Source organism: Adiantum capillus-veneris, chromosome 19, assembly GCF_014529385.1.
Source record: "Adiantum capillus-veneris isolate H3 chromosome 19, ASM1452938v2, whole genome shotgun sequence".
NCBI classification, from domain to species: domain Eukaryota; kingdom Viridiplantae; phylum Streptophyta; class Polypodiopsida; order Polypodiales; family Pteridaceae; genus Adiantum; species Adiantum capillus-veneris.
Window position 1 is genome coordinate 14,291,071 of NC_140949.1, and position 13,389 is coordinate 14,304,459.

Here is a 13,389-nt window from a genome sequence, read left to right on the forward strand (position 1 = left end):
ATCGAATCTATTTTTGATCGGCATTATGAATGTGTTACTCATTGCGAGATTGTTCGATATTATGGTCTAATCATGCTTACTTTGATTATTGTTATGGAAATGTGATGGTTGCTTCGCGGATTCTCTTCTTGTCGTCTTGTCTTGTTATTGAGTGCTTGTGTAGTCTTGGCTTTTTTCTCGCGTTCCACCAAGCCGTTCTTGGTTTTTTTATATAACCCTCAACATGTTTAAGCGATGAGCATACACACCTAGGCTTTCATTCGCATTCCCACATTGTGCCTTCTCTCCATGAACATAGGCTTGCACGGCTACAATCCTTCTACTATGTGGTTCTCGACTTAAATTGACCAAACAGAGTCGAAACGGGTTGACCATTTCATATGCATGTGCGTTGTGTGACACACCTAGGCTTTCTTTCACATCACCGCATTGTGCCTTCTCTCCATGAACATAGGCTTACACGGCTACAATCCTTCTACTATATGGTTCAAAGGTCGAAATGGCTTGATCGTTTCATATGCATATGCATTGTGCGACACACCTAAGATTTCTTTCGCGTCCCCGCATTGTGGCTTCTCTCCATGAACATAGGCTTGCACGACTACAATCCTTCTAATATGTAGTTCAAAGATCAATGTTCTAGGTCCATGCCCTCTTCTCCATATTTAAGAATACATACAAGCGTTTCTTAAGTTTGGTAGCTTTTAAAAAGCCAATTAGTAGGCCATCCTTGAGTAATCATACTTGGTCAACATGCTCTCCTTTCAATAGGCCATCTATCGACTTGTGGTCATCATATTTTGTGTCGAACTTCCTTTCATCATAACTAAGCTACCTATGTAATATATGAGGATAAGAATTATTATCTTGTCTTGTGTCATGTCATCTAAGGTGCTTAATATCTCGTCATTCTCGTCGCATAATCATTGAATCTCTCTCTTCTCTCTCTCTCTCTCTCTCTCTCTCTCTCTCCAACACACACACACATACATAGACTTGTATCACAACAACATTTGTCACTCTCATATGATTACCACCTTCCTATCACTACAAGAGGCTATTCATATTAGCGACGCTCACACAGCGACGCTAAAAAAAAAAATTCCCGGCGTCGCTATGAGCGTCGCTATAAGCGTCGTAAATTTACAAAGAAATTTGCGACGCTCATAGCGACGCCGACTGAGCTAAAAAAATAACAGAGAGCGCCCAAAAACTCAGATCTCAGATCTGAGTTTTTCGGCGCCCTCAAGCAAGGAGCAGGTAACGCTCTCCCTCTCTCTCTCTCTCTCTTTCTTCTCCACACACACACACACACACACACACACACACACACACGAGGAGAGGAAGGAGAGCCAGGTATGCTCCTTCCCTCTCCTCACTCTCATGTTCCCTTCCCCTCTTTCTCTCTCCCTCTCTCTCTCTCTCTCTCTCACACACACATAGTGTTTTTGAGAGAGAGAGAGAGAGAGAGAGAGAGAGAGAGAGAGAGTACAAACATAAACAAAAACGCACACACACATACATAAACAAAGAATGCACACACACATTGAGAGAGGAAAAGAGAGAGAGAGCATGCATAAACAAAAAACGCACACATTGAAAGAGGAAAAGAGAGAGAGAGAACATGCATAAACAAAAAACGCACACATTGAGAGAGGAAAAGAGAGAGAAAACATGCATAAACAAAAAAACGCACACACATTGAGAGAGAAAGAGAGAGAAACTAATTTAACGTCGTAGGAAACTAATTAAAATTAAAAGACCCAAAGATCTAGCCGACGAGGAGTTGAACTCAAGACCTATTATTCAAAAGGGAAATGGCATAACCAATCTATCATACTTGGCATGGGTGATAGAAAGGTAATACCATTTATCTCTTTTTATTGGCACACACATCCACACACGCGCACACACACAAGAAGAAGAGAGTTATAACGTCGTAGGAAACTATCCTAAAAGACGTTAAAGATTAGCTTAGATGTAGACTTACGTTAAATTAAATTTAGGTTTATTTAAGTTAAATTAGATTAGATTTAGGTTTATTTTTAATTAGATTTACGTTTATTGACGCTAGATTTAGATTTACGTTATATTAGATTAGATTTAGGTCTCCATAGACTGTGATGCCTGCATGAAGCGGGTGAAGAAAGCCCTCAATGGAATATAGGGTATTGCTGCCTTCACTCATGGTGGGCTCCGTCGATCCAAAAGTACTGGTGAAATGTCTTCAGAAGATAGGGAAGAAGGTGGATCTTCAGGGCGGCAAGAGTCACTACATCCCCGACACAATGACCATCTAGACAACCTCTAGTCATTCAACAGCAACTTCAAAGTTAGTAACAAGAGCAAGAACGGTCTAAAGGGCCAATTGCTGTCGTCAGATGTGGATGGAGATGAGGCAGCGTCACCGCCGGAAGTTAACTCTCACATCTTTAGTGATGAGAATGCCAACTCTTGCCGAGTTATGTGAAAAATTATGTGTTAAATCAGTTTTAAGGTTCTTATAATCCCTGTTAGTTTAGTTCTTTGTTTTTAATATAGCATAATTTACGTTAGATTTAGATTTATGTTATATTAGATTAGACTTAGGTTTATTTAGGTTTACACACACACACACACACACACAAGAAGAAGAGAGTTTTAACGGCGTAGGAAACTATCCCAAAAGACGTTAAAGATTAGGTTAGATGTAGACTTACGTTAAATTAGATTTAGGTTTATTTTTAGTTAGATTTACGTTTATTTAGATTTACGCTTATTTACGTTAGATCGAGTCCACGCAAGAATTACTTACGGTTTAGGGTTTAGAGTTAGACGAACAGTGAAAAGATCTACTGTGAAAAGATGTTAAGATGCTGTGAAGTGCTACAGCTAGAGAAGAGGCAAAGGGGTTTTGTCCACTACATGCAGTATCATGTAGACGTGGGTGTGTAGATTTCTTGTACCCACAAATATAGGTATTGACCAATAAAAACGAGATTATAACCCGGTGGTTCTGATCTCCGTGCACCTCTAGACCGAGGTGTGCGGGGATTGGACATGACTAGAGAATGTGAGGTAAAGAGAGAGAGAGAGAGAGAGAGAGAGAGAGAGAGAGAGAGAGAGAGACAGAGAGAGAGAGAGAGAGAGAGAGAGAGAATGCCAAAAGAATATTAAATTTGTTGTCCAGGTTATAAGTTTTTTTCCTCATTATGAGTAGTGACGAGGATGTGGGACCGTCCAACCGAAACACCTATCTCTCAACGAGGGTCTTATGTCCTTGTAATCAATGCAAGCATGCTGTGCGACGGACAAGACGTGTTTCTTTGCAGCACGTTCGCGAATTTGGCGAGTTCGATCCATCTATTATAGATCGAGTTGTTGCCAATTATAACTCGTTGGACTCTGACGCTGGCCAACAAGCAGCAAGCTTGCAACCCAATAGACGTGTTCGCAGGCGCTTTGGTCAAGCAGCATATGTGAGGCCACAAGATGTAGCCTCTGACAGCTCGGGGGATGATCATGCAGAGCACATTCCCAACGAGGCAATGTTTGAGCCCGAGATTGATGAAATGATCGAGACGATCATGGATTCAGAAAGGCCTATCTATGATGATATGAAAAGTGAAGCCAATACGCCATTGTATAATGGAGCACGTATGTCTAGATTGAAAGCACTCCTGGTTCTTCTCAACATGCAGGCAAAGTTTGGATGGAGTGACACTAGCGTCACAGCGCTTTTCAGGTGATCTATTACAATTAGTTTACTTTATTAAAACTCTAAATGTATAATGATCTAATAGATTTTTACACGACTGTATCATATTTTTATGTTGTGTAGATTGCTGAAAGAGCACATACTACCAGCTGACAATGTGATGCCAGATTCCCGAGATGAAGCAAGAAAGATTTTGCGAAACTTGGGGATGGATTACAATTCTATCCACGCTTGTCCTAATGACTGCATTCTTTTCAGAGGGGAATACATAGACATGGAGAAGTGTCCGAAATGTGATTCCGAAAAATATCGAGTAGATCTCCACGGGACAAAAATTCCACAAAAGGTTTTGCGACATCCTCGTGTTCGACGAGGCTCTTTACCCTCCCCTTCTTTGCCCGCCCCCACACCAGCCACAGCATCGCCATCTACGCCAGGTTTTGTACGGCTGACTGTTCCTAGAAGCTACACACCTCTACCTACTCCGCCAGGAGCCACCCCTCTCGACACTCCTCGCTTCGGGGCCCAGACGCCGGTGGAGACACCTGACGTCCGTACCCCCATTGACACGCCGCTAGAGACCCTTGCCGGGACACCCAGGTTCACGCGTCACCGGCCAGAGGGCTTGTCTTACTCCATCGACTTCAGCGGCGGCATCATCATGGATGATGACGGCAAGAAGGTGATCTCGCGCATGCGTGGTCTTTGCTCTCAGCTGTTTAGACACTACATACTAAACAAATGGAGTGAAGTACCAAGTGATTTAAAAAACAGAGTCATCAGCATACTTCATGATGAGTTTCCCGTTCCAACACGGGATTAGCGCTTCAATGAAGACCTGATGAAGATTCGAATGCGCGAATACTGCAAACACAAGCGTTCCGAAGTGCAAAAAGCAATCAAGAATGGGTGGAACAGGCCAGATTGGCTGGCCAAAGAAGATTGGAAGAATGCGAAGAAAGCAGCGCGCGAGAATCCCGACAAGTGGAAGCAACAAAAGGATGCAGCCAGAGCACGAGTAGAGGCAGGGAGCTCGCACCACTTGGGGAGCAGTGGATGGGCATCATTTGAGGCCGATTTTGTAAGTGTTTTCACATTGCTCTTTATGTTCGATAGTTTAGGGTTTATGAGTTTTTTAATTCTAACATAATGAAATCTTTGTATGTTTTGACAGTCGTCGATGACAGGACGTGATCCCACACCGTACGAGCGCGAGTACGCAGGCAGGAAGGGCTTAAACGCCCTGATGGACATTCTCAGTTCTCGCGGCGGCATGGTTAGTATTAGGGTTTACTCTTTTTTATTTTTTGTATTGTTTTATAAATGTCGTTATATGTTTATACTTACTGAAAGCTGTCTTATTGTCTTTTTTTGCAGAATCCGACAGATACGCCGCTTGGACGCGATGAGACGTCTGACTAGACGACGTCAGTTTAGCCGTAGCTAGATAGCATTAGTTTAGGGTTTCTCATAGCTTATGTATCATGAGACGGATTTTATACGTCTTTTTGAACCATGTATATTATTACATTTGTCACCGCAGTTCCTTTTGCCAATCAATTCTTTATGCCTATGATGTTGTACAATTGTCATTATTACATTTGCCAATCAATTCATTTTGCCTATGATGTGTACAATTGTCAATTTTGCAAACAATGCGTCTTGTGGGTGACTATTTTGGGTCTATTATCTACCCTTGCACTTTTTTTAAAAAGTGAATCAAGTACAATATGGTTGATGGGTGGCAGGGCATTGAATGCCCTGCCACCAAAAAAAAATTCTCTCGGGCGTCGCTATAACCGTCGTTATTTATGGCTCTGTAGCGTCGCTATGAGCGTCGCTATAGTCTACAGTGTAAACGTCGCTATAAGCATCGCTATGAGCGTCTCTATATAGCGACGCTCTCGTAGCGACGCTCGTAGCGACGGTTTTAGCGACGCCGAGGGTTATAAAAATCCAGTGTATTTCCGTCGCTAACAGCGTCACAAGAGCACACAACCTCTTGTAGTGGAAGAAGCCTCAAGGGTGCATCGTGGCTCATGACCAAGCACAAGGATTGACAAAAAATGACCAATCTCTTTGGGTGTCGTCGACTATCATAGCATTGGTAGATCACAATTACCAATGAGCAAAAGTGTGGCCGCATCAATTAACCAAATGTCTTCGAGGTGCCCAAGTTTAATTTTGCATGTTATTCATGCGAATTGGTGCACTAGCGGATGACTAAATGGCTACGACAAGGTCGAAGTATGCACATTGTGCGAGTGAGATGAGTGCATAATATTGTCCTAGCTCCTCTCATTCCCACAATCGGAAAGTGGGAATACAAGTAGTTTCCATAAGGGAATGTGTTTCTATCACTTTCCCTCATGGGAGACTATTCATATTCCCACATTATGAAGGAGCGATAGAGTATCTTGTGTTTTCCCACGTTCACAAGTTGGGAATGTGAAAAGGGAATAGCTATCTTGTGCTTTCCCATCTCCACAACATGGGAATGTGAGTAGTCCTCACAAGGTAAAGCTTCACTTTGACATTTCCCTTTTGATTGAAAATTTTCCCTCGTGGGGATTTTTGCTCTTACAAACGGGAAAGGTTTGATCGGGGTGGGGGGGGGGATTTTTTATTCCCACTAAGGAAAGGCCTTTTCCCTTGTTTTTCTACGCTTTAATTGAGGGAAAAGAGGTGGGAAAGCCCTTGGTAATCCCAATTGGGAATGCTTCAGAAGTTTCTTGTGGGAGTTTGGTCGCTAGCAGCACATTCCCAGATTTCCAGTCACCCTCGCCTTCCCTCGTCACTAATTGACACCTCCATTTGGAGGTGGGATCAATTGCTCACGATCATCAGTTGATCGTGACCGTTGGATTTCCTACGGAATGCAAAAGATTCCCACTTTTTCGGATCCGGGACTTGAACCCACTACCCTCTCCCCCACGGGATTGACTCTAACCACTAAGCTAACGCGCGCTCGTTGAAAGGTGTGTGTGGGATACGCTCATAGATCATGGCGTCGCGGACAGGTTTACACCTAGTTCACACCGAGTTCGCACTGAGTTCACACCAAATTTGGTGTGGTGTGCAGGCCCTCCCCAATTCACACCTAGTACACACCGTGTTCACGTCGAGTTCACACCGAGTTCACACCAAATTTGGTTTGGTGCACATATCTCTGAGTTCACGCTTAGTTCACACCTAGTTTAAATGTCGATCGGACGGCCCGGATTGCACCCGCCTCGCGACGCCTACTGTGGGCCATTGATCCCACCTCCCTGGGGAGGTGTCATTTAGTGACGAGGCCTTCCCTCCCCTCTTTACCAGTTCCTATGCGCACATGTATCCCTCGCTTGGTATCCCGTTGGCTTATCATGATTCTTGGGTCACTTGTTATGATGGTTGGCACTCCCCGAGTAAAGGTATATGCGCCTGACGACACCCAGTTTCCAAATATTGTACACTTCAGATCCCAGGCTACAGGAGGACCGTCTACAGTGCCTAGTGGTTCCTCAGAACTAAATAACACATAGTATTAAAGAGGGGGGGGGTAAGGGGATCGAGGGCAGAGAAGTGCGCGCATGAAAATCGGAGAGGTTGCAGCCGTAGATGGGTACTTAAAAACTAAACCCGACCACAGACTAAACCCAGCCACAGATTAAACCCGGGCAGCGCCTATGTTTTAATAATAAAACCCCAAAAACCCGGGCCATGGGTACAACATGTGCGTGTGGGTGGGATGGTTACCCCATGCGTCACAATCTGGGCGACAAGGTCCTGGGTTCAAATCTAGTCGCCGCCCGGATTCCTTTTCGCGTTGACTTGCCGCGCGTCCGAGTTTAATCTGCCTCGGGCTCCCTGCATCCACTTCCGCGCCGTCGATCCCCTTACCCCTCCCTCTTTAATGTTATGTGTCACTTAGGCTGGATTCAGACTACGCGGCGAAAGAGCTTCATACTTTTAGCGCAACCAATAGCAGGACGCCCTGTCAGCGAAGCCGTTCACAGTGGGCGGTGGCAGGGCACGGAATTGATTGCCAGCGCATGGAAGCCACAGCCCTCGTCTCTTCCGACCCCCCCCCCCCCCTCGCCCATTGCGCTTCCAGCCTCCACGTAGGAAAGAGGAGAGAGAGCCAACGGAAGAAAATGTCAAATGCAAATGATGCAAATGTCAAATGCTTCTTCATTTCACTTTGTGTTCCGCCGCCACCCAATGTTCACACAAGCCGGCGGAAGAAAATCGAGTGACTTTTTCTTCCACCCTCTATGTGAACAAAAGGGTGGCGGAAGTGTGCATTACCTAACTCTACCACCCGGAAAACCAACTTTTGGAGCGTCCCTTCCGCCCCCTCAATGTGAACCCAGCCTTAGTGTCGTGCCTAGTGGTTACTGGTCGCCTAGATCAGTGCTTACGTTGCCATGCTTTTGGTCACCTAGCCCGAGCTTGCCCCACTCAGCCTCCAGTCCCGTGTCACTCAGACCCACCGCCCCCGAATTAAGGTGGTGATCAGGGATGGCAAAGAGCTTCATGATGACACACTTTTCGACATCGCCAGGCCACTTCAGGCGCTGCCCCGGCACCCCCTCAGCACTATCCTCTCTCACTGCATCCCAAGTATCTGCTACAAAAGGTGCCTACCCGTTGTCTTGGACCTCGCCCTCCTCCATCATGAGCGCCCTCCAAAAATCCGTCTCCCTCACCAGCACCCGTTGCACGGCCACTTCCTGATCTAGATATGGAGACAGAGTTTCCGCCCTTGCCTCCTCCCCTCCCATCGATAGACATCCCATTGCTCACTGCTCCATCGCCACCACATGTTCCTCGGCTATTCATGGATAGTGCTCCTCCAGAGTGGAGCAGAGCACATGGGGAACGCTTCCAGCCCTATGCTGGTGAGAGTTTATGTTCTTCGCCGTGTGAAGAAGGCTCGGGTCCTTTTTGGCAGCCACCAGTCAGATGTTGTCCTTCACATCGCCTTTTGATTCTACCACGACATGGACAGAGAGCACAGCTCTCCAGCATGTACGTCAGCAGACTATGCAGTCCTGGCTCAGATGTTTACCTTCTTTTCTTTTGGCACAGCCATTCCCTCAAAGTATTGGTGCGGTGCGGTAGTTAGATACTGATCGGTAGTTAGATACTGATAGATGCTACTGTTTGCCTATTATCTTTTTGGTGGAGCCGACATGGCAGCCTCCACAAACCATGAGAGCATGGCCACAGGTAGCAACCATTACCATTGAGGCATTGAGGCATTGTGTTGCCCGCGACAGTATTTTTCAACCTGGTATACTGCTGCACGGTCTTTTTTTGCCAGGCTAGCTTATGCGGGCCCTGCCATTAGATGTTGATGCATTACCTGCATTGGTTGTTGGAACCCTGGTCAAGGGGCCAAACGTGCGTGGTGTTAGCGTTATGTACACTTTTGTGGTTCAACCGTATGTATACTTGTTGATATGGATTTGCACATCGTGTCTTGGAATGTCAATGGGTTGCATCACTCTAGTGCCGGTGGCCCCAGTCCAAATTTGCTCAGACGAGATTTATGTACTCATGTATCGCATACTGTGGATATTTTGCTAGTGCAAGAGCACAAGTTGTCAGAGCACAAATTTCATGCCTGCGAGAAGCTACTACTGGGAGACTCTTACACATACTAGGAAACGACAGTAGGTGATTATCATACGAGTGGTGACATGTGTATTTCTGTGGGCCCTCGATGGCAGCATTCTATTAGAGGTACCGCTACTCAGCTTGTCCCAGGCAGAGCTATGTGGATTTCATTGCACATTGGTAAGAGGTTACTTGATATTCTATGCATTTATGCCCCAGTTCGTGCTCGCTTGAGAGCTTTGTTCTGGGAACAGATTACGCATGCATTACCTACTGTGGATTCTTGGATTAAGGCCGGGGATTTCAATAATATAGAGACATCTGGGGATTGGCACTCCATTGAGACCCATGCTTGGCCTTCTATTGCGAGATCAGAGAGTGATGCATGGGATCAATTCGGCTTAGCTCGAAGTGCTTGGCATAAAGTGGATCCTTCGAGTACTCGGGTAGACTCTCCATGAGAAGCTTGCTTGACCTTTGCCTTCCGAGAAGATCCTCTGCATGGGCTAGATCATGTTGAGATGCTTCGTTAGCTTCCTGACCATCTCCACCAACTCCTGCATCGTCATTCTCCCCATCTGTAGAGACCTCTACCTCTTCTTCCACTTCGACCAACTTGTACTCCGACTCAGAGTCTGAACGTTGCTTGTCTTGGTTCTGCTATTCTTGAGTCAATTGTTCTTGATTCTGCTGCTCTTGATTTGCTGCCTCCATGGCTGAGATCTGCAACAACTGGATCAGCTTCTCCATAGGAGAAGAAACTGCTGATGCTCTGATACCACTGAAACTGGATGGCCACATGGCAATAAGGTAAATCAAATAGGAAACAGCCCACGAGTTGAGTAGCAGCAAATAAACTTGACCTAGGTTTAGTGTAATCCCACCTACAAATTTTGAAATTCACGTCTAAATTTTATTTTTGAAGGTGAGAAAACCTACAAAATTTTGAAAAAATTAGTGTAATTTGGTGTAAAAACCTTCAAATTTTGTCAACATACCTCTGTTGTTTCACATATGTAGGTTTGCCAAGTTTTTGGAAAAAAGTTTTTTTCGAGCACTGCACAAGGAGCTTTGGACCAACTCCCATGTAGCAAAAAAATATAATATTGCTAGATGTTTGCTAGCTTAAACTAGCAAGTGTGAGAATTTGCTAGATAATAAAGTAGCAAGTCTCTCACCATATAGTAAGTTACTTACCATATAGCAAGTACACATTTTCCACATGGCAAGTATATGGTAAGTCAATGACCACATAGTGAGAAATTGCTAGTTAGATCTCAACTAGAAAATTCTCTCAATTGCTAGTTTGCACTCCTAGTTTAATCTAGCAACCATCTAGCTAATTGGACGTTTTATTTGCTACATAGCAATTGGACGTCTTATTTGCTACATAGCAAATGGCAAAAATATACAATCTAGTAATAAATTTAAAAATATCAAGTTGATTTATCATGCTTAGAACTTATAATTAACTTGGAGAGAAAGAGAGAGAGTGTGTGTGCTCAAAATTAAGACTCTATTTAAAAAAAATAAACAAGCTCAATGAATCAAATTTATATTATCTCCAAAAAGTCCATGAATAGCCTTCCTAATCAAATCTAATGTTGACATCATTTAAAGATAGACACCCAATGTTATTGGCATTTATAGACAATATGCCTTCTTTAAATAACCAAGTGACCATATCACTACACATAATTATAGTGTTAATTTCACTTGATTTTCTAAACAAACAACCCGGCATCTTGCGCATGGTCATATAAGTGGTTTTCAAGAGACGATAAGTCTCTTCCACCGACTTTGCTCCCAACCACTTCATTATGATCGTCTCTTGGTCAATTTTAGACAATGATTGTGTCTGAAATAAAGTAAGGGATTAATTTAAAAAAACATAGGAAAATATTTTAACATGATTTGACAAATGTAGAAAACGTTTATAAAGTACATATCACAAACCTGCTCTTTTGATAGAGAAGATAATTCGTTTGTATCAACAACACTCACATCCTAAATAAGAAGCCAAACTTCACTACATGAATAGAGCTCAAAATAAGAACTCGTCAATAAAGGTAATAAAACAAAGAAGATCACCTTGGACCTCTTCTTCTTTGAAATGTCACTCTTATCTTCTAATAATTGCGATAATTTTGCGCTAGGCTATAAGCAAAAAAATAAACTCCTCAAATGAACTCATTATGATTTGGTTAAGATTATGTTTTTGAAAAGCATTTAAAATTCTCAAACTATAACCTTTCTCTTGCGTGCACTCTTCCTTTGATCCTCTTCTAATGGTAATGTGTGCATGCCCACCTCCTAAAAATAGCAAAGAAGTCCACAAAAAAATTTAAAGGCCTTTAAAATGCAATAAATAAAGGAAAGCATATTTAGCATTTTATAAGAAATACCTTAATTTGCTGGATGGAATGGTCACTTGTAGAAATATTTGATGACTTTTCAAGTAGATGGTCATGAATAAAAGTTTCATACTCCTAATAGGAGTAACATAAGTGTTATATTCTATAAGCACAAGTATTAATCATAGTCCATACTTAAAACATAGACTACAACTACTATATACAAAACACATCTCATAAATATCATGTTCTCCACTTACATTTTCCCAAGGTATGTCAGGAATGTACACATTATTTTGATCCTACAAATGCATCAAAGTTAGCACAACATGCCATTTAAAAATTTCAAGTTATTATATGCTTTATGAACATATATGTTACCTGCAAAACTCTTGGTTGTTCATTTCCATCTCGTAAATTTTCCTCTTCCAAATCTCTCTCAAGCTTTAAATGTTTAAAATAAACAAAAGTTTTAGATTCAAACATATGTCATATAAATTAAAAAACATAGTCTTACTCACAAGCTTTGAAAGAGATCCACATTGATTGATTTCATCCAATTCTTCATGATTTTCAATTGTCTCAATCACCTTCATATCTTCATTTACAACCTAAAAGCATTGAGATATTAGCCTAGCATATTTGAGAGAATAAACATATACATTTTCAATGAAATTAGATGATGTCGATCCACTAGATTTTCTCTTCTTCCACTTTCGTTTTGCTACAAGAGACTTGACACAATAGTTGTACATATCTACCTCCTCCCAAATATAGGGCTCTCCATGTACAACTATTGGCTTGATGTTTCCTATGTTTTCCTTGATAATGTTCTTTGTTCTTTTCTTCTCTACTGCATTGTTTCTTAGATCCTTTGTAGGTTCTACATTCTCAAACCACTCCCCCACAAGGCTATGGTTTGCATTCCATACTCTCACTTGGTCATCACAATGTCTCCGTAAACACTCTTTTCCATAAAGCTTACTTTTATCTCGATGAGCTAAAGGTGGAGCACGGAACAATTGAGCGTACATCATAGATTTACGCTCCTCATTGCTAAGCTCATGAGACACATTGCTCTCAGCCTCTATTTTTGAGGCCCGCCACAAATCTAATATCTTCAAAGCATCATCTCGAGGCTTTGAGAGAAAACTATCCAACAATGATTGTGGACAATCCATTATGTATGTGTCCGTAAGAAGAAATAAGATGTACTTAAGTAAATAAATGATACTTACAAGATTTAATGTTATTAGTTTAAAATTTCACTTACAAATTTAAGCCTTCATATAGATTGCCACATGACAGGTATAAATTTGATGCGTTGTGCATGTTCATTGATCTTCTTTCGTTTCAAGACAAGCCAATGTTGAGCTAGATAAACACATTCATTCTAGCTTTGCCATGTGTTCCCTTCTACATGAACTATCCATATGTTTGAGTTTTGCATATCCGTCTTCAAAAATGCAAACCTTGCTTCCTTTTTTGTAGTATCTATTTCTCGCACTACAGTATATTGTAAGGACTGCCTGTCTCCATCCTTCACAAGTACTTTCACTGTAATGGAATTTTCCTATTCAATTTGAGAGTAGCGAAATTTAATGAGAGTACTTTCAAGAAATGATTTTGTGAGCATAGCGGGTAGACATAATTGAAGATAGCAACATAATTATAGCAATTAGTTAACTTGGCATGGACAATACTTTTGCAAGAGAGAGAATTTAGAGAACATGA